We start from the raw sequence: 22,524 nt of genomic DNA, 5'->3' as shown, positions 1-22,524 counted from the left end.
TCCATCTACCTGTTTTATATTTGGTTATACCTCTCTACATACAGATACATTTACAGAACACCTTAACGTGAGAAATACAAAAATAATTTTGAAAAAAATTTTAATGTGTATTTATTTAGTTTGAGAGAGTGAGAGAGAGCTTGTGCAGGCAAGAGCAGGAGAAGGTCAAAGAGACACAGAGAGAGAATTCCAAGCAGGCTCTGCACCATCAGTGGAGAGCCCAATGCAGGACTCAAACTCACAAACTGCAAGATCATGACCTTAGCCAAAATCAGCAGTCTGATGCTTAATCAACTGAGCCACCCAGGCGCTCTGAAAAGTAATTTTTGACACAGCTTTGCCTTAAATATGTACATTAGATCCTGCTGATGGAACTGATAATTAGGCACTTATTTTCTTAATCTACAGGAAAAAAATCTATTTTTAAGTGTTTCTTCCTTTAATACAATTCTCAAATTTGATAGTAAAAGTGTAGGAAATCTATTAGAAATACCATTTTGTTTAATGTTTAAAATTCTACAAAGAACATTTATCCTGTAGGCCAAAGTGACTTGCCCAGAACAATTTAATAAGTAATTTTTAAAAATGTTTTGATCAAGAAAACCTTCTTCATTAGAAGATGCTTTCACAATCTACTGTTACTCCCAAGGATTTCCTCAAGTCTATAGTAATTACCACAAATGTATACTTTTTCAGATCCGGAAGCATGTAGATGTGTTAAGACTGTGTTAAGATGTGTTACTGATACTAAGAGAAGCTCAGAGAAATAGCTAAAGAGAAACTATTTGTTAAGGAGAGTTAGTAGAAAGAATAGGCAATACTTTTGACCACAAATTTAGGATTAGAAAGCCAAGGTTCATATCCCAGTGTTGTCTGGTTCGAAAACATACCCTACTTATATTGGGCGGGGGGGGGGGGCGCAGAATTTAGAGTCAACAAGTTTTTCTCACATATTAAGTTTTTAAGGCCCAAATTAAATGGCTTCTTACAGCAAGACTTGATCGCTCTAACCTCTATTAATTCCCCCTTTCCTGAATAACTTGAAAATAAAGTTTGGCATTTTTACAAAATATTTCAATTTGTTTGGCAATTATTTCATACCTGTTTGGCTTATTTTCTGAAATACTTTTTAATATAGTAGTGTTATGTGGCTGAATCATTCATAATACACATAACATGACCTTATTAATTTAATACTTCCCTGTTGCTGCTGCTACCACCGTATTTAAGTAACCTACAGGCATTTTTTCTTTGAATTTTTTTTTTAAGTTTGTTTATTTTTTAGACGGGGACAGAGTGCGAGTGGGGGAGGGGCAGAGAGAGAGGGAGACACAGAATCTGAAACAGGCTCCAGGCTCTGAGCTGTCAGCACAGAGGCTGATGCAGGGCTCGAACCCATGAACCGTGAGATCATGACCTGAGCTGAAGTCAGACTCTTAACCGACTGAGCCACCCAGGTGTCCCAACCTACAGGCATTTTTAATAATTGGGATTTTTATGCACATTAAATAACCCTGTTAGAAAATATTATTATCATCACAATTTTAAAGATGAAGAATTAGGAATGCAGAGAGGTTAAAATTTCTGCTCTAATCTCTAATCAACTAGTCAGTATCAAAACCAGGATTCTCCTTTGCCTATCTATCTCCAAAGTGTTTTCTTATTCATTGTGCTTTGGAGCTTCTCTTATGAACAGTCTTGTTTAAGTAGATGCACATGAGCCTCTGGGATAGCAGTGTAATGAAGATGTTGAGGAAATATAATGTTATTTTATTTTTATTCTTGTTGCAAAGTGGGATTTGTGAACAATCTTTCTGTCTCTGGAATCTGACTATGTTATACAACTGGGGACTCTCCTTAGAGCTGGGGCTATGCTTAGGTGGGCCTTTTGCCTGCACCTGACAAATGGTAGGTACTTCAGGCATGTCCAGTGAGTTGGCATTAAAAGTTCACAACTTATCTAGAATGAGTTCTGTAAAGCCAGCTAAGCTGGCACTTTTATATCAGGGAGCATTTTGTTCTGCCCAATTCCCCAGAGACTCAGTGTTATAAAAAGTAACCTAGATTCTAGAGAATACAATAAACCATTTCGAAAGGAAATGACAGTTATAGAAAGGGAATCTCTTTCAAAACTGCATCTAAAATGAAAAGTATGACTGGCACAGTCAGCTCCAAGGCAAAATGTTGCTGATGAAGCAGTGACCAAAGAATATCTATTATCTCTCCATCATCCAAGGGTTTCTATGTTTCCATTGCTGTTAGCTATGAAATAGGCAAGTGATTGTTCTCCACATTTGGATTCTTGAATCTCATTCAAGTAAATGTGCACAAAAGACTATAAATTTAGAACCAATCATTTGACATTATCTGAGCAAAATCAGCAGAGATCTAATTTAACCAAAGAAAAATTTCTATTCAAATGCCAGTCATCTGGGTACCTTAAGAGCAGGAATAACATTCATCATTGTCCTACTTAGCACATGATAAGTGATCAATTATGGTTAACTGAAAGACTGTATGCATACATGAATGAATGAATGGTGCTCCATTCTTTAATAGAAAAATCAGGGCCTGGTTACCAGGACAAATTGGTCATTATCCACTTTGTTGTTGACAAAGATTACCAAAATATTGTTTCAAGTACCCTTTTAGAAATTCAGATATTACTCTAAGATATATCCCACTTATAAGGGGAAAAATCTAGGAAAAATGAAAAACACATTTTTCTAATTTATTATTCTTTCAAGATTCTGATTGGAAATCTCTTGATATCAATAGTCTGTATTAACCTCTGTATTCTTTGAATTTTTTTAACCTCACAATGTAGAATTTTTATAAATTTCAAATAGTAAGCATGGTGAAATTTTCTGTATATGATTTAAAAAACACATTAAAGGGGCGTCTGGGTGGCTTGGTCGGTTAAGCGTCCGACTTCGGCTCAGGTCATGATCTCACGGTCCGTGAGTTCGAGCCCCGCATTGGGCTCTGTGCTGACAGCTCAGAGCCTGAAGCCTGTTTCAGATTCTGTGTCTCCCTCTCTCTCTGCCCCTCCCCTGTTCATGCTCTGTCTTTCTCTGTCTCAAAAATAAATAAACGTTAAAAAAATAAAAAAATAAATAAATAAAAAACACATTAAAATGCTATAACTGAATTCAAAGACATGGGGCTGTCATGAAGACATAATGAGATAATCCCCATGAAAATGATCGGCAAGAGGCCTGGCATATGTTACAGAGCTTGATCAATTTAGGAATTATTTTTGTTGTTGAAAATTCAAATAGAATGTCAAAAATAACCAATCATGTATTTTGAGTTTACTAAAATACTATGAGTTAGCAATTTTTGTTTTCATTCCAAAATCAGTGACTAGGAATTGTCATCTTATTTCAGTCCTCTCCAATTAGTACATTAGAATTTCTGGTTCATTTGTTGCATTTAATCCAATCCTACCCCCTCCCCAGTTCTTACTTACAGCACAATTCATATGCACACATGCATTTATGATAGGTGGTGTCTTTCCCAGATGCATTATTTAAAGCCTAATTTTCCCCTATCTTTAAAACACCCCAAGAAATATCATTTTGAGTGTCAGAAAATGTTACAGCAGTTTCAAAGTTCAGTGGGAATCACATATATATTCAAAGACCAACTTTAGCTTCAAAACATTAACACCAGGAAATAGTCAACAGAATTTCACAGGATTAAATGTCTCTACCAAAGATAAGGAGGCATTTTAATGAAAAATTTTCAAGATTCATCTGGAATGAAACTTCATAGTCAATCTGTAGTCAGGCAACTCAGCAGAGATTCATTTCACTGCACACAGAGTATTTGAGGTAAAAATCCCAGATCTACTGTCTAATATGCATGGGGACATTTAAGCTCTCCTGTCCCCATCAAAGTCTGCTTTAACTTTGTGACCTCATTTCATACAAATATCCTGCTTAATTTATGACCCAATTCTCACACAAAAACCCTCCCCCCATATTCCCATCACCTAAAATATTAAAAGACAAAGTACAAAGGAAAAAACATAATAATTGGAAAGGGAGAACAAGCAGGCAAACTTTTCTACAAAGCACTAATACTTTCATCGAATTAACTGCTGGAAAGTCAATTAAAGTGACAATGAATGGCCAATTACAGGCCAGTGATTTGGTTAGAGACCTCTGTGCCACGGTGTTGCGTATTACAGGTTAGGAGATGGGATGTCAAATGCAGCACATGTCTATAGTGCCCGAAGCATCTGCCCTTGCAGAATAGGTGAAGTAATTTTTTTACTAGATAGGATGTGGAAACAGGTGTATCACTCCAGATTCAACTGCTAATCAAACCTGTGGCTTCAGATAAGTCACAGTCTCTCTTAGATAGCCCTTTCTCATAATAAAAATGGAGATCATAATACTTTACCCAACTCACAGGTCTACTACAAATGTTAAATGGGAAAATGCATGTGAAATAGAAAAACATTAATAACACAATGCCTTGTGCACAGTAAGTGAAATGAGTTGTACTTTAAATGGCTAAATTGTCAGATTGCAGAGAAAAGTCAGCTCCAATCTCCCAAAACTTTTTCCATTACTGATACTTCTGGTAGCCAAACTGCTTTTATTTCTCAAAGTTTATGGATACTTTTCTAACTGTCTTAGATTTTCTACTCCTCCCGAACTTCCCAATCTGTCAGTTCATTTTTTTTTCTTGCCTAAAGTAGGAGATGCATTGATAGTGCTGATAAAGTTAATTCTCAATTCCATGTCATAATTGTGCCTGAAAGCCATCCACCGGAGCCCATAAGTAAATTACCTAAATGCAATAAAAATCTCAAATAATTTTTTAAGTCAAAACTGGACACTTAAGATCTTCAACACTGGAAGAGCAATTTTGGTTTGACATTGTTGGCTATGGAAATTGTCTTGAACAGCAAGGTATAATGAAAGGCATGGTTTTAGAAAGATCTAGCAATGTTTTAGAAATAACAATGTAAAACAGAAAAGCCTAAAAGCAGGGAACTGTAGTGTCAGAAGCTGCCAACCATGGATCTTCAGGTCCAGCTTGGCCTGCAGACATTACTTATTTATTGCTAACACTTAAGAAATGGGAGAGTTCTAATTTCTCTTGAAAAAATGAAACAAAATCAATCAAACAAACAAAAACGTATCTGGCAATTTTCTGAAGTTTAGTAGATGCTCCCTGCTGTATATGTTGCATACTCTTCCCACCTGGTTGACTTATGTATACGTTCCACCTCGTTTTGGGGGAGGCATTTCACATTTCTGTGCCAGTATAAGAAGCTCTAGTGGTCCAAACAAGACAGGATAAAGGATTAGACTAGAGAAGTATTTGTGGGGTGGGATAAAAGAAGCCATGAAACATTTTAATGGGAGTCTTGTAGAACTCCATTAAGTGGAGTAAGGCATTTAGTTATATCTTCCAAATTTCTGAATTGAGAGATGGCTGTTCATTCCATATCTTTTTGTGGTGAGGTTTTCATGTTTAGAAATGTGTTTGAGGGACGCCTGGGTGGCTCAGGTAAGCATCTGACTTTGGCTTAGGTCATGATCTTGCAGTTCGTGATTTCAAGCCCTGCGTCGGGCTCTGTGCTGACAGCCTGGAGCCTGCTTCAGATTCTGTTTCTCCCTCTCTCTCTCTCTCTGCCCCTCCCCTGCTCACTTTCTCCCTCTCCCTCTGTCTCTCTCTCTCAAAATATATAAGCATTAAAAAATTTAAAAAATGAAATGTGTTGGAGAGTAAAATGTAGAGTTCTGTAGAGCAACTTTTATTTTTATGACCGGATAAGTGTCCTCAGGTCTCTTTTCTAGAGAACCCGATAATAGTAAATGTTAACTAAATAATGCCGATGGGTCTCCATGGGCTTGCAGATGTACGCTGGTAACTTCTAATGCTGGGGATGCCTGCTTTCAGATTTCTTTCTGCTTTATTATTAGAACAACTTTCCTAAGAACATCTGATAAAATTCCCAGTTCCTCTTGTGTGGCTGTGAACATATTAGCATACCCAAATCTATTCTGTGAAATAGATTTCCTGCAGGAAATTGGCAGCTCCTGCTGAAAGACCACTGAATTGTTCTCAGTTAAGGTGTTTTAAGAGCAACATTTTTTTTTCAAAAATAATACTTTAAATAGCAGTTCTATTTTTAAACAGTATAGATAAGAATATGTATTAAAATCTGCACATATAGTTCAGATTTCTCACACACGAGTGAAAACCTCTCTTTTTATAAAGAACATTTATACAAGACCGATTTGAACTTTTCCTTTAAACTAGAAAGAACAAATGATTTAGACTATCATTGAAATAACATGCAATAAAAACCCAATTTATGATGGAGCAAAATGAGATTTCTCTCTGCCTCTTTATCTCTGAGAGAGAGAAATTGAGAGAGAGAGAATGTAATAAAACCTCATATTGGCAAAGAAGGCAAATACTATATGATGTCACTTATATGTGGCATCTAAAAAATCTGAACTCAGGGAACAGAGAACAGATTGGTGGTTACCACAGATGGGTGTTACGGGGTGGGGAAACGGGTGAAGGGCGCCAAAAAGTACAAACCTCCAGTTACAAGATGAATAAGTTGGAATGTAATGTCCAGTATGGTGACTATATTTAACAATACTGTAAGTTTTCGTACTTGAAAGGTGCCTCTTGGATCTTAACATTTATCACAGGGAAAAAAAATATGTGAGATGATAGATGTTAACTAAAATTATTATGCTAATCATTTTGTAATATATATGTATATTTACATATAAAATCATTATGTGGTATACCTTAAACGAATACAATGTCATATGTCAATTATATCTCTTTACTGGAAGAAAAAAAGAAGTCAGAGAGCTGATATACTTGGGGAAAAAGTTTCTGTCTTTGGGAATGGATTTGCCAAGCTACATAAGAACTTTCATTACAAGTCTGTTCTATTCTTTAGTAACTAGAATTCAGCCATGTTAGTATTGATTTAAAACCTTTAAAACAATATCCTTCAGTGCATTTGCTTGTCTTCTTATTTGTCTTTCTTCAGAGTTTAACATTAAATGGTAGATTTCTTATGGTAGCTACACTAAATGTTAGTGTAGCTAGCTTGAGAAGGTAATTAGTGATGTCAAATAAGTTTCTCTGACTGGTGTCTTCAGATTTCTTTCTTTGTAATAAATTAAGCTGTTTCTACTGGCCAACTTATGTCTAAAATCATCCAGTAAGTTTTTACCTATCAACTCAGTAATGGCTGAAGTTCCATATAGTAAGTGTCTCAGCAGTGCTAAAAACCTTAAGGCTAATAATTAAGAAGAAAAAACAAAATGAGACTTATTTTAGTACTGCATGGGATTGGAATCCATTCTTGTGAAGAAGCTTTTTTTATCCTTTTAAAAAATGAAGAGGAAAAATAAAATATCAGATTGCATACAGGATTATATGTACTTTTATGCCTGAATGTATGAATGATTTGCTATAAAGGAGAAATACAGTGTTAGAGCAAGTGTTATTTGGTGTCTTGTCCTTTTGTTAAGCAGTAGGTAGGCTTAGCTCAATCCATCATTCACAGTGCTGATAAATCTGAATTTAGCTTCGGTTTTGAGAGACCCAGCTTGTGTGGAAGCAGAGTTGAAAATAATTTTAAAAGAATACGTGACTTGGGATAGCCTATCTAGAAAGAAGAATGTGAATAGATCTACCATCCCCATTTGTCAAAATGTGCCAGAAATTTTGCAGCCAAGCTCTGTAAATCTGTCATTTTGCCCAGAGAAAATTGTGTTGTATAACTTCCCATCGGCTGTGGACCATCCAAAAAAATCTGCTTTCCTTTTTTCTCCGTTAGCATTCAATTTGGTATTTTGGCAAGACCAGATACTCAGAGTCTTTTAGCCAGAGAATTAAATTTTTTGCTACTTGTAAATAAAGTAATGATTTAGCAGTCTACACACTTTAAAAATCTTTCTGCCAGGGAGCTAGCAATGAAACTGAACTGAAGACACAGCAACCATCTTTATTAATCACTGGAAAATCTAGCTTAGAAGAGTAGCTGCATGGTCATTAAAAATGTCCACCTTGATGTCCAGGTTGGTGAAAGGGCCATTGATGTGAAAAAGAAACACCAGTCTCAGCTTTTGGGAAAGTCAGCATCTACTGTGTTATGGAATTCTAAGAGCAGAAAACAATGTTTCTAGCCTGTTTTCAGAAAAATCATGTAGCAGTTTGTTGTTTATTTAATAGCAGCAGTTTATTTAATAGTTCAGGGGTTGGTAGTTCTACACTTCTCGCCTCTTCCTCCGTTAAGCTCTGAGTGCTGGTCAGACTGGGTACCAAAGGTGTGGTAAGCCATATTCTTGTCTCTATAGCTCTCTCTAACAAGAATCAATTTCCAGAATATGAAAGAGAGGGTGTTGTTATTATTAAACAATTATTTGTTTGTTAACCATGATCTGGGCAGAAACTTTCTTGGAAGCACACTTTTAGAATGACCTCGAAGTTAAACAAACAAAACAAAAAGGTAAAATTAATGACTATTTAACTACATAAATTGTCTTATTTTTTTAAGATTTATTTAATTTTTTTAATGTTTATTTTTGAGAAAGACAGAGGCAGAGCACGAACGTGGGAGGGACAGAGAGAAGGAGACACAGAATGCGAAGCAGGCTCCAGGCTCTGAGCTGTCAGCACAGAGCCTAAAGTGGGCTTGAATTCACAAACTGCGAGATCATGAACTGAGCTGAAATGGGGGCTTAACTGACTGAGTCATGGAGGTGCCCCTTTAGGATTTATTTTTGAGAGAGAGAGAGAGAGAGAGACAGAGAGAGACAGAGAGAGACAGAGAGAGAGAGAGAGAGAGAGAGAGAACGTGAGTGGGGGAGGGGCAGAGAGAGAGGGAGACACAGAATCCAAAGCAGGCTCCAGGCTCTAAGCTGCCAGCACAGAGCCTGATGCAGGGCCTGAACCCACGAACCATGAGAAAATGACCTGAGCCAAAGCTGGTCGGTCAACCAATTGAGCCACTCAGGTGCCCACATGAATTGTCTTATAATAACAATATCTATTCTCTCTCTCTCTGTTTGGGCCGCATCTAAATTTCTACAACATGTATCTAAAGAGAAGACAAGGCACAGTCTAATCTCTTAATAGTCTTTAATGTGTCCTGTGGACTAGAATTTTAAATGCCCATTGGTTTATTGCTATGAAAAGAAAGCGCTGATGGGATGATGTGCAATAGAACCACAATCAGCCTAGCGCAGCAGTGCCTTATTCCAGAGGTGGCAGTCAAGGACAAGGGTAAGATCAGGTAACAGATTTTAAATGGGATGTTGAAGGAGAGTAACTTCATATATTGATGCTGAGTCTAAGGATGGGAAGGGTTTCCAAAAGTCGTGTTGTTTGACCCAAATGAGAGCCAAATACATGGTAGGTAAAAATATTTTGTAAGGAGATGAATTCAATCACTAGCTAATTGATTAGATTATTCCTGTTGAATGTTTGCTATTGCCATTTTACCCAGAGGTTACAAACAGATCAACTCTGATCTGTTTTAGATTACCCTCAGTATTTTAAGTTGTTTTTTTCAATTACTTGTCAAACAAGTAACTTGTTTTTGTTTGACAAAAAACAATTACTTGTTTTTTTCAATTACTTGTCAAACATTTTATGTCTTAATTTCACAAAACTGAATTTGGAAATTCTTCTTGAAAAATCCGAGAATGTGCCCCCCCTGGGACTGCACTTCTGCACTGGAGAGTCTTGCATGGCCACCACCATCTGTGGCTGATATCCTTGCCCTCTCCTGAGGAGAGGGAAATGGGCCCTTCTAGTTCTCTACAGTCTCCATCACCCCTTTTTATTGTATGCATGGTCATCTTCACTTATTTTCTCTACCTCCTTAACTTACACAGGTATTTGAGATTGTATCCCCTATATTGGGGCCTTTCTAAAATATGTCCTTAAGTCTAGGGAACATATTCATTTACATGTGCCTTTAGAGTCAGAATAACTTAACATCCACTAAAGTATAATAATATTCATGGCTCCCTCTTTTCATACACTTCTCCCCATCATAAGGAAAACATTCATGTACCTGCTTTCCCTCCATCAACAAAATTTAGATAGTATTCATAATTATAGAAGTGGTTAATATTTATTGAATGCTTACTCTGTTCCAGATACCATCCCAACCTTTTTGCATGATTCATTCACTCATTTAAAATCCATGTTAATTCTTACTGGGTATTGTGATCTCCTTTTTACAGATGAGACAATTAAAGGACCATACACAAAGGCAGTGGTAAAACTGAGATCTATACCTGTTCAGTATGGCAGCATGCACTAAGTTCTACTACATTAAAATCATTGGAACAGGGCTGTCCCATTGGGGGAATGAGCAGCCCCTGGCATGTCTAGAAATAAAGCACTAACCTAGAACACTTATTTATGGGGAAAATCAAAACTGTAAAGTGCCAGGGGCATCAATATTCCAAACTAACACACTTCTTTAGGTGGATGCCTAGATCCTTTTTCTTTCTCAGAAATTCCAATGCAAATTAAAATTCATATGCAAATATGTGTTACATAAGGATATTCTTTGGGCATCCAAGTACAATAACTGTGGGTAAATTATCATAAAAAAGACCCAAGTAACAGTCCTTTCTCACCTCATATGCAAGGCAAGTACCAGTCACAGACACACAAGCTCTGCCTTTCTGGGCTAAATTTCCCCACAGATGACCACCAATTCTGTGACTTACAATAGCCTTTCAATAGACAATACAGTTCAAGAGAATCAACCTCAGTACCCTCATAAAATAAAGGAAAATATAGTAGAAATGGTATACCTAGCAATGCTGATACCTATATTAATTTTGGAAATGTGCTCCTTTGGAGTTCACACTAAATGAGAACTTCATTAAAAAAACTACATTTCTGGGCATCTGGGTGGCTCAGTTGGTTAAACATCTGGCTCTTGGTTTTGGCTCAGGTCATGATCTCACAGTTAGTGAGTTCAAGCCCCATGTAAGGCTCTGAGCTGACAGGGCAGTGGGAAGCCTTCTTAGGATTCTCTCCCTCCCTCCCTCTCTGTCCCTCCCTTGTATACATGTGCTCTCTCTCTCTCTCTCTCTCAAAGTAAATCAAAATAAATAAATAAACTTAAAAAGAATTAATGTTTCACCCACTGTTCTACTGGTGGAACACATTTTATCAGCCATTATGTACTAATCCTTTCTACTTTCATGATGTGGCATTTCTCTCCCCTTCCCTACCCTCCCTCTCTCCAATAGACCATCTTTGAAATTGAATCCTAGGTATCAAAAGTTTCAGAACTGTCGTGGGCAAAGAAGTTAGGATACTCAAATACTGTGATTCTTTCTCATTTATTCTCCTCTTTAGTCTCCGTGCATTCCAGAGTTTTGCTGCCTCAAGCTACATTTATTCTATAGCTTCTCCTCCTCTATGGTCCTCCTCTCTTTACTAAGCAGTTTGCAGATTTTTCAGATCACAAGTCCTTCATTCTCTGAACACCCATGGTACTTCAAGTCTGTGTCACTCACTTGACTCTTTTCTTCCACCTCCTTTTTCATGTTTCCATCTCTAGTTCATTCTTCCCTTCTGAGCCAAGTGTCTTCTTGACATTCCATCTAAACTTGAATGTATACAACACCCCCAAAAACCAAGAGCACACGTTACACACTGTATATTAGCCAATTTGACAATACATTATATTAAAAAAATAAACTTGAACGTATAGAGACCATCTCAAATTTGACATTTTCTAAACAGATATCTTGATTTTTACAACACTCCTGTTCTTCACACAGTAGTCTCTACCTCAGTAAATGAAACCTCCATTCTTCTAATTGGTAAGTCATCTTTGACTTCTTCCCTCACTTAACAGACATCAGTATATACTACTGGTATTTCCTTCTAAATACATCTAAGATTAATAATTTCTCATAAATTCTACCCTGTCCAAGTTATCAAATTTTTCTCTGGACTATCAGCAAGAGCCTTCAAACTGGCTCCTACAGGGCCTTTGCACTTACTTTCCTCCTAGGGATAATCTTTACTCAATATACACATGGTCCAAACCCTATCTTAATAGAGGTCTCTGCTCAAATATCACTTCACTGGAATAGCCTTCCATGGTCACCATATATAAATTAGTACTTAATAAACAGTGATTCTCCAATAACCTCTACTTCCCTACCTCATGTTATGATCTTCATGATACATACTACTACCTCCCACATTATATATTTGTTGGTTTATTATATGTTCCTTTCAGTATATGTTCACTTCAAAGGCAAGAATTTTTTTTTTAACTACTTATCTGCATTGCTGAGGACTGTGCTTGGCATGTAGTGAACACTTAAAAGATTTGTTTACCATACACAAAAATAAGTTCAAAATGGATGAAAGACCTAAATGTGAGACAGGAAACCATCAAAATCCTACAGAAGAAAACAGGCAGCAAGCTCTTTAACCTCAGTCACAGCAACTTTTTACTTGACATGTCTCCGGAGGCAAGAAAAATAAAAGCAAAAATAAACTATTGGGACCTCATCAAGATAAAAAGTTGTACAGCAAAGGAAACAACCAACAAAACTAAAAGGCAACCAATGGAATGGGAGAGGATACTTGTAAATGAGATATTGGATAAAGGATTAGTATCCAAAATCTATAAAGAACTTACCCAACTCAACACCCAAAAACAAATAATCCAGTGAAGAAATGGCCAGAAAACATGGATGAACACTTTTCCAAAAAAGACATCCAGATGGCCAAAAGACATGAAAAGATGCCCAACATCTTGATGGGCTGGGGGGGGGGGGTGGTAAAGAGGTGGGTTAAGTGAGTGATGGGCATTAAGGAGGGCACTTGTTGCAGTGAGCACTGGGTGTTATATGCAATTGATGAATCACTGGGTTCTACTCCTGAAGGCAAGACTACACTGGTAACTAACTTGGGAATAAAAAAAAAATTTTTCTGAATAGATAAATCAATGAATAATCCTAGTAGACAAAATGCCATATTTTATATGTCTTACTATCTCTTATGGTATCTAGTTCAGTATGAAACACACAGAGATTTAGAAACTGATTATTTGCTTCTCATATCTTTCATTATTCGGGAAGCTACTTGAATGCATAAGCTGAACTAGTTCTCAGACACTAGCATAAATCCTAGTCCACAGTAAGTATCCAATAATTATTTGTCAAACAAATGACTTCCAAACACCAAGAAGAAAGAGATCAAGTTTAAATCTTTAAGATAGAGGTTAGAGATTGCTGACCAGGGGACTAAATATTGTAGTAAACAAATAGTGTAAAAATAATTTTATATAAAAATTACGTATCTAGTTTCTCTTGAAATCTAGCAACAGGGGCTTGTTGTTCCCACCTGGAAGCCATCAGCTGGAGTTGAAGAGAGGCTGGAGAGGTTCCTGCTTTAGAAACAGCATGTGATAAAGCCCTGCATTGCCTACTTCACTCACGGATATTGCCCACCTGACTTCATAGCAACTTGTCTTTGTGATTCTGCCTTTGCACAAATGACCATCCCTATTATTCCACAACGAAAAATGGCACCTAGAAAAACAATATTATAGCAAGGACAAAGGTGAGGGGTTTTAAGTCAAACAGAATTGATTTCCAGTATTAGTCCCATCAATTCATGCTGTGGAGTTAGGAGAACTTTTCTCAAATTCTTTATTTATTAAAATTTTTTTAATGTTTATTTATTTTTGAGAGAGAGAGAGAGAGACAGAGAGTGATCAGGGGAAGGGCAGAGAGAGGGAGACACAGAATCTGAAGCAGGTTCCACGCTTTGTGCTGTCAGCACAGAGCCACAAACCGTGAGATCGTGACCTGAGCTGAAGTTGGATGCTCAACTGACTGAGCCACCCAGGCGCCCCTTAAATTCTTTAAATCTCAGTATTCTCATATTTAAAACAGGGACAACACCAGGGCATTTCAAAGGTTCAATAAGATAATGTCCTTAAATATCTTGGCATTTAAAAATACTTGATGAGTGTTAGCTATGATACCAATATTGATTAGAATGATAATTCTTTTCTAAGCAGAAAAAAAAACTTACTATTTTTGGCTTATCATTATAAAATAGAATCAATCATTGTTTAAGGTTACATCATTGACCATATCATTGGGTACTGCAATCTTTTGCTAAAGCTTCTGCTTAATGTCAAGATGAAATATCTCCTCAGATAAAAATATGCATCTTTTTCCCCCCATCAAATTTACAGGATTTAGTCGTTTAGGTAAGCCTACATTCATTATTTTAAAAAATTAAGTTTAATTTTTACATGTTTATTTATTTATTTTGAGAGAGAAACAGAAGGGAAGAGGGGCAGACAGAGATGGGAAGAGAGAGACAGAGAGTAAGAGAGAGCGAGTCAGTCCCAGGAAAGCCCCACATTGACAGCACAGAGCCCGACGTGGGAACTGATGCCAGAAACCGTGAGATCATGACTGAAGCTAAAATTAAGAGTCTGATGCTTAACTGACTGAGCCACCCAGACACCCCCCAAAAATTTTAATGAAGTTTAAACATCTAAAATCATTTTGTAGGGTATCACAAAGACATATCCTCAAACATTTCCGCAACAAAAGTAGAAAATAAAAGTGAGGGGAAAGCCTTCTTAAGATGTAAGTGATGAACTAATAGAGCATTAATTAACCTTAGTTTATGCTAATGACAGAGATGATGGTGGTGGAGCAAACTTTCCACATATGCAGATAATTCACTTGAACCAGTCACAATGTGAAGAGAATTCTAGGATACAGAGGAGCTTAAACTCTGTAAGTACCTGTCATGGCTCATAAGGTCCAACATAGGTAATTGTGGGAAATCAAGTCCATACATAAAAAGATGAGACAGAATGCCTCATTTCTAAGTTGTAAGTAGTTTAGAACCAGAAAAAAAGAAGATATTCAAGAGTTATCTGGAAGAAGAGTTTGCAGAAATCCAAAACTTTTGGTCTCATCTACTGTTTATGTAAGAATATTTATAGTATTGTTGGATTTTATAGGGAATTAACTGATACGTAAATTAAATTTAAATTTATAACTAAATGCCCTAACATATGTCAATATCAAGGATATTATCATTTTTTTGAATGCTCATAAAAAACAATATGAACTGCTATATACCCCATTTCCTGCAACAAATTTTAGTTGCTGCTATAATCATGGTCAGTTTCATTGCAGGTGGCAAGGCAAATGGATCATGTGATAAGTGTGGTGAGAAAACAATTGGGGGAAAATATTTACTGCACATTTTTAAATGTTTAAAAAGGTAGCCTTGGTATGTATAGTAAGGAGAGTTCATGTATTTGAGAAAATTATAAATGAGGAAGGAGGAAAGAAAAAACAGAGACAAAGGAATAAAAACTATGGGTGGAACATAGGGAAGCTATGTCAGATTATAAATATACTTGTGCTGATGATAACATTCAAGCTTTACCTAAACTAACATTTTATTGTAACTCTTCAAAATACAGCTTTTTTTCCATTGGAATTCATAATTGTCAAACTTTGAAGTTTTGGTTAATAATCGTTAAAAAATGTATATAGGCATAAATGTCATGTTTTGAGTTTTGAGTGTCTAAAGGGTCAAACGCGTATGTGGGTGAACACCCATATGGAAAAAAGCCTTGGTAGCCCACCAGCATTATGGAAAATGCCAACAGAGGAACAGGGTTTCCATATCTCAAATTTGTTCTCTAAGGATATTAATCGTGGCTCCTCTTCAAGAATTAGTCCTAAGTCTCTAAAGTAAACTTTTCATTTTTACAGAGAATGTTTACTGAGGAAGAAATGCATATGATATCAATCTTACTGAGAGATTAAACCTACATTACTGAGAAAAACATATTCTCCAATAAATGCAGTTGAAGTCCTTTCTACCTGACAAGAATTTTTCTATTAGCTATTTGAAGTCTATAAAAAAAAAGAAGACAAACAAAATGGAGTTGTCAATGCCTCCTACAAAGAAAGGAACAAGAATTGTTCTTACTGCAAGTCCTCTGATAGCAAAGGGTACTTTAAGGTAGAAAGTAATTTACATAATGTTCCAAGATAAATGTTCAACATGTTATTAAATAACTAGTTTTAGCTAAGTTATATGTGGTCTAGGAACCCAGGAAGTTCCACACTTATTTTTCTAATTACAGAAAGCCTTTTTTTAATAAAGTTATTTGGTAGTGGCACTTACTTTCCTATGTGAAGACTGGATACATTTGCAGATCAGTCCACAATATCTTTTAACTCATAACTTGTCTGAATAGAGTATTATACTTAATACAAAGTATTTAACAACCATATATAATGCTATTTAGATTGGAAATTAGTTAGGATTTCCCTCTTCGGACTGTGAACTCACCTTGTCCTATGAATACAACTAGGAATTACTTGCTTCAGAGCAAGCAGTCCAGAAAGGGACCCAAAGACTGACCGAACAGACTCCACAACTAATGAGGAAGATATTCTATAGAGAAGAGGCCCTACTGGAGAGGGTAGAACAGGTGAAGACTTTGGGAACCTAGACTCCATGGGTCCAACCACGGGAGGGAGTGAGGGAGGGAACCTTGGGCATGGAGAGGGGCAAAAGGCAGACTAGCACACCAGGGAGCCTATAAAGGGAAGAGAATCCCCAGGCATTTGGCCTTCAGGGGCTAAATTTCATGAGTGCTTACAGACGAGGAGAAGGAAGGCAAGAGAAAGGTAGCTCACTTTAAATCTCCTTACAATGTGTAGCACACTGATAAATACCTTAGATGTGCAGAGCATGACATTCAAGGAACTCATGGCTGCCTTAATGATGAAGTTTTGCTAGAGACTAAAAGCAACCTTATCTTGACACTAGCTAAACCTCCAGGCTCCAAAACTCTTTAACATGCAAAAATACCTTAGAGGCTTACATTATCTCTACCCCTCCCCCTGAAACTTAAGAGTATATAATCATTCTCTGTTCACAATCCCAAACGCAGCTCTTTCTGCTCATGGATCCTTACCCTGTGCTACAATAAAAGCACCTTTTTGCACCAGTTAAAAAGAAATTCCCTGTTGGGATTCCAATTTCAATTTTTCTACTCTATTTCTGTGAGATTGAAAATTTTGAGAACTATGAAAGAACAATTTAAGAAAACGGGTTTACTAGCTTCATGCTTCAGTAAAATTTATTTAATCTTTTGGAAGCTATGTTTCCACATCTGTAAAATGGAGGATTAATTACAGTTAAGAGGAGGTTGTTATGTGATTTAAGTAAGTTAAATTATGCAACTAGGTAACACATAGTGAATGTTCAATAAAAGTAATGTTATTAATAAACATGAGAGTAAAAGTAGTTGATCTTAATAATTATACTGAAATATGAACTTCATGAGGGAAGAAGCCATTATTTCTACAATAACCTTAATTTCCTACAATACCTATAATTAAATATATTCCCAGTGAACTGACTCTAGCCCTTAGAACAAGTTAATGGCAAGATTTACTTGGATTGAGGTCATGTGATATTTTTATAGTTCCGGGGGTAAGAACACGTTTTCACCAACTGGTACCATTTCTGGTTTTAAGCTAATAGTAATCATGGTGATGTGTTTACTACTAGCATAAGTGGAAAAGGAGTTATGAGAATTTCTGAGACTAAGTAAAAGGAATTTCCCTAAACTAGTCCTATTTGCTAAAATTAAAACTTGATATAAATTGATTACAATGGTTCTGAAAGGTACAGCCATTAATGATAAAATACCAGAAACTTGTAAGTCTCATTAACATAATATGTGGTACATTTGAAAAGCACATATTTAAAATTTAAAGTAAAACTAAGAACTATTAAGCAGAATCAGTCATAGTTTAATTCAAGCCAGAGTGTTTGATACAATTTTGAACATAAGGTGTAGAGGGGTCCACTCCCACAGGTCGTGGGACAGCTAGCTGAATGGTCTCATTTTAAAGATAAAAAAGTCTAGAGAAGCGGCTTTCTAAAGTCATTCAGCTATCCTAGAGATATAATCTCCTCATTCTCATTACTCATCAGTAAACTATACTCTCTTACTTTCTGATTTAAACTATATCAGGAATGACATTATTGTCATTTTAAACATCTAAAACATATTCTCAATCTTTCATGAGCCATGTACCTACCTGGTCATCTTTATGTAGGTGCTGCGCATATAGTGATTGAGTAAAACAGAAAGGTGAGGTCTCCAGGAGCTGGTGCTCAGTGAAAGATAGAGTTATTTAAAACATAAACCCATTACAGTTGTCTAAGCAATATAATACACATGTTCAATGAAGCTAAATACCAACAAAAACAAAAGCAAAACCAAAATGGTGGGCAACACAGGCCTTGATACTCATTTCCATGCTGTGAAACTTATAAGGAGCTGCAAACATATGTCCTTAATGGTCCCAGAATAATTAGTACTGCAGGGTTTGTGTTGTGTGTGTGTGTGTGTGTGTGTGTGTGTGTGTGTGTGTGTGTTTGAATGTTCTGGGTTTTAAAGATTTGCCTTTTTCCCTCCCTGAGATGTAAGCCTGTATTCATAAACACTGCAAATACTTAAAATACTCATACATCAATCAAAGAACAATATACCTACAAGATTATCTCTATTAAAATATTGCAATAACACATTCTCAAATTTCATTCCACTCCTATTACATTGGTTTTCGCCTTCTAGGTGCTAAAGTATTTTGGATGATGAGTCAACACTCTCTGACCACAGAGCATATTTTCATACATTATTTCTAGCATCCACTGCCCACCACTTCCAATTATCTCCTCTCCCTGACTCAACTCAAATTGTACTCTTAGCATTTCCCTCCTTTGGTTGAAATAAAGCTTAGGGTTTAATAAATGTTAGATTGTATATGCTGCTCCTAGGAGGGATAACCCTTGAAATCATTGCAAGTTATTTGTGCCACAGTGTGGAAGTGCTGAATGCATTCTTTCTACAGAGAAAATATGAAAAATTAGTGGAAGAAGCCTGAAAGAGGAAAGGTGCAAGGTGCAAATGAGAGGCAAAGGATGCCAATGACTACAGTAAAAGATACGAAATACTGAGAGCTCAATACCCCCTAACTCTATGGAGCTGATCTCACTTAATTACCTTATGAATGACTTTTCTGTCCCTAAAATTTTTTGCTTGGGGCCATACATCTATAGAATCTGATTCATTAAGCTTGAATCTAGAAATCTATTTTTATTTATTTATTATTGAAGCATAATTGATATACGATGTTCTACTAGTTTCCTGCATACAACATATTCTATATATTGCTCAATGCTCACCAAGATAAAATATCCCAAGTCAGTTTGATACCAGTGTTCTGATAACCACACATTATCAAACATACTCTCTGAAATAGAGTCTATTATTAATTGGAATCTGCTCTGCTTTATTCTGCAACTCTATAAAACCAACCAACCAACCAACCAACCAACAAACAAACAAACAAACAAACAACCTTACACAAAATTTTACCTCTTCAGGAACTTAACTTACCATTTAGAGTATAAACTATCACCTGGGCAATGGAAAGCAACTTTATTGTTTTCTGAAAAGCCAGATCACCTTCACTGTAGCTTATCAAAATTCTGGACTTTAAAAATTCCTTTCCCTTTATTTTTCTTAGTGACATGCTCAAATGGTATTCAGATTCTACTTAGAACTCAAGTGTACCAGCTTTTTACCAATTGCATTTGCAAATAACAACTTCTGACTTTGGGAGTTAAGAACTGAGCTGCATTGCGACTGTCGGGGGGAATTCACCTCTTGTGCAAAGTTTCAAGAGCAATGCTGAGTCAGTAACCTTTCTGTTCAGGACATGCAATGCTCTTGTGAAAAGGGAATCTGACTTTTGAAAATTGGAAAACAGAGTGGCTAGAGCTGAATTAAATCAAGCTTTAGGCAATGCAGAAACTTTTGACAACACAATGCTATAAACCTGAGGGTGATCACATACTGATCACATGAAACAAGAATGAAAGACTATAGTCAGGTGGAAATAAAATGGCTGTGTATTGATACAACATGATGTGACATGAGATCAATTGTTCTCATGATTTTATGAGGGGAATAAGAAATGGACTTTATCGAGTGTAAGGGTGAGTAAAAGTTTGAGTCAGAGGAAAGATATAAAAATTCCATGGGCTCTAAAACAAACAGATTTTTACCTGACTTCACAGGTCCTACCACAATACTTCAGAACAAGAGAAGATGTTGAGAGACAAATGCTGGTACCCAAATGGCATATTTAGGGAGAGCTTCAATCCTCCCTGTACATATTATTTCCTTTTTAACCTTTTACGGTAAAAGAAATGTAGGTATTGGAACCAGGCAAAGCTGAATTCAAGTCCTAGCATTTGCATTTACCAGGTTGAATGACCTTGGGTAATCACTTAAATTTTCAGAGCCTTGGTATCTATAACTGCAAAATGGAGATCACATTATCCACTGTTGGGACAACTGTCAATGTGTCAAGAACTAAGTATAGCTCCTTGGATATATGAGGTATTCAATAAATTCAAGCCATCACCACCACAGTACTACCACAACATCTTCATAAAGAATTAGGATGAAGAAATGGATATGAAGTGAATGTGTGCCCTCCTCTGAACACAAGACAAGAGAGGTACCCAGTGTAGGGGACTAGGGAGGGAAAGGGAGAGTCTACAGGTGATCTGAATGAATGATCTATTTATTATGTGCAGATATGGTTGACTGGTTGAGGTCTTAGGATGAAGCTACATCCCTGTGGAAGGAGATGGGCTTTATTCTGAAGGGAGGAAGCAGTTATCAGTGTGTTCTTTACAAAAGATTTAAAAAGAACAAAAAACACATGCCCCTGACACTTGGAGGCAGGTCAGGAAGCAGGTAAGGTGAAACCCACTAGAAGTCTCCAAGCTGACCATGAAATAAGAAAATATACTGAAGTGCTTAAGAGTATGAGCTTTGGAGTAGTCAAACTCAGATTCAAGTCCAGTCTGACATTTTTTAGCTTTGCAAGTTAGGCCAAAAATTACCTTGGTTTTCTTTTCTATTAAGTGAGAATGATATCTATTTCATAAATCTGGCATATAGATCAACTAAGGTAATATTTATAAACATAGAGTATAGTACTGGATATGCAATATATTTTTAATATACTTTCATCCTTTTAATATTATTAATAAAATATATTATCTGGCTACCTGTTAGGCTTTCTGTTCATTTGCTTTTTGATATTGTTATGCCTTAGAGTGAAGTGCTGCAATCTAATCTAAACCTTGCTATGGAGATTTGAAAAAGTATTTCTTTTGTCTAATCTTGACCCATGGCATTGAAGAGAAAATATGGGACAGGCAAGGGGGAGAAGGATGGAGAAGAAACTTCAAATGGCAAATGGGAACAAATGTCAGGGCTTCTGGCTCAGGTCCCCTCCACTCTCAGGAAGAGCTCTGTCTTCTGTAGCTAGTCTGAAAAAGCTGGACAGTACATTGTTATGGCATGGGGAAGTATTTCATCAGAGACTTTCCCAAAATGACTTAGACACTCAGATTAAGGGGGTATAAAACTGAAGGTCCCGATCTCCTAGCATAGCACAAATCTATCTATCTCCATTGAGCTTACTGATCATATTTTGAACTCTCACAATCCTCTATCTGGGTCATAATCTTTAGTCTTGTGAATGAATGATTCTATATCAATAATACTTCTGCTTATTCTCAGCCACTCTTTCCTTGCTGGGCAAATGAATATTGTCCTCCTTTTATTCAGCTCTTACTCCTTCCTAGACTCATTGTCACATGAGTCACATTTTCTCTCAAGGACCTAAATCATACTCATTGGTTCTAAATCTTCTGGCTTATACACATGTTGTTTCTGTCTCTTATACAATGGTAAGCTCCATGGCTTAATTCTAAATCACTGTTCACACTCACCCTAAAATCTAGTCATAAAGACCTATTCTTCACTGTGACAGACCAAGCTTCCATCTTCCACTCACGCAGCTCGGTGGATACCCAGAGCCTTCCACTCCTGCCATGCATCGCCTTGTGCCAGTCTCTTGGCAACCTCTCCTGAGGAAATACTGCCAAGAATCCAATAAACATCTGTCATCCTTCAAAGAGAACTCTGGATGGACATCAAAAGGTTTAAAAAGACTTAATTTTTCTTTCTTTCTTTCTTTCTTTCTTTCTTTCTTTCTTTCTTTCTTTCTTTCTTTCTTTCTTTCTGTTTTTGAGAGTGAGAGTGAATGAGCTGGGGAGAGGGGCAGAGAAAGAGAGAGAGAGAGAGAGAGAGAGAGAGAGAGAGAGAGAGAGAGAGAATCTTAAGCAGGATCTACACTCAGTGCAGAGCCTGAGCAGGGCTCAATCCCACAACCCTGGGATCATGACCTGAGCTGAAGTCAAGAGTCAGATGCTCAACTGGCTGAGCCACCCAGGTGCCCCAGACTTAATTGTTTCTCCTTCATTTGTCTATTCAAGTGTTTTTCCCTCTAACTTTTCTTATTTTTGTTT

General features: G+C 36.7%; 1 protein-coding gene across 1 annotated transcript in view; it reads right to left on the bottom strand.

Annotated features, from left to right (window-relative positions):
* GABRB2 (gamma-aminobutyric acid type A receptor subunit beta2) overlaps window positions 1-22,524 on the bottom strand; it is a 240,558-nt gene that overhangs the window by 71,014 nt on the left and 147,020 nt on the right.

Source organism: Prionailurus bengalensis, chromosome A1 (genome assembly GCF_016509475.1).
Source record: "Prionailurus bengalensis isolate Pbe53 chromosome A1, Fcat_Pben_1.1_paternal_pri, whole genome shotgun sequence".
Taxonomy (NCBI): Eukaryota; Metazoa; Chordata; class Mammalia; order Carnivora; family Felidae; genus Prionailurus; species Prionailurus bengalensis.
This window is presented reverse-complemented; position numbering and strand designations above follow the sequence as displayed.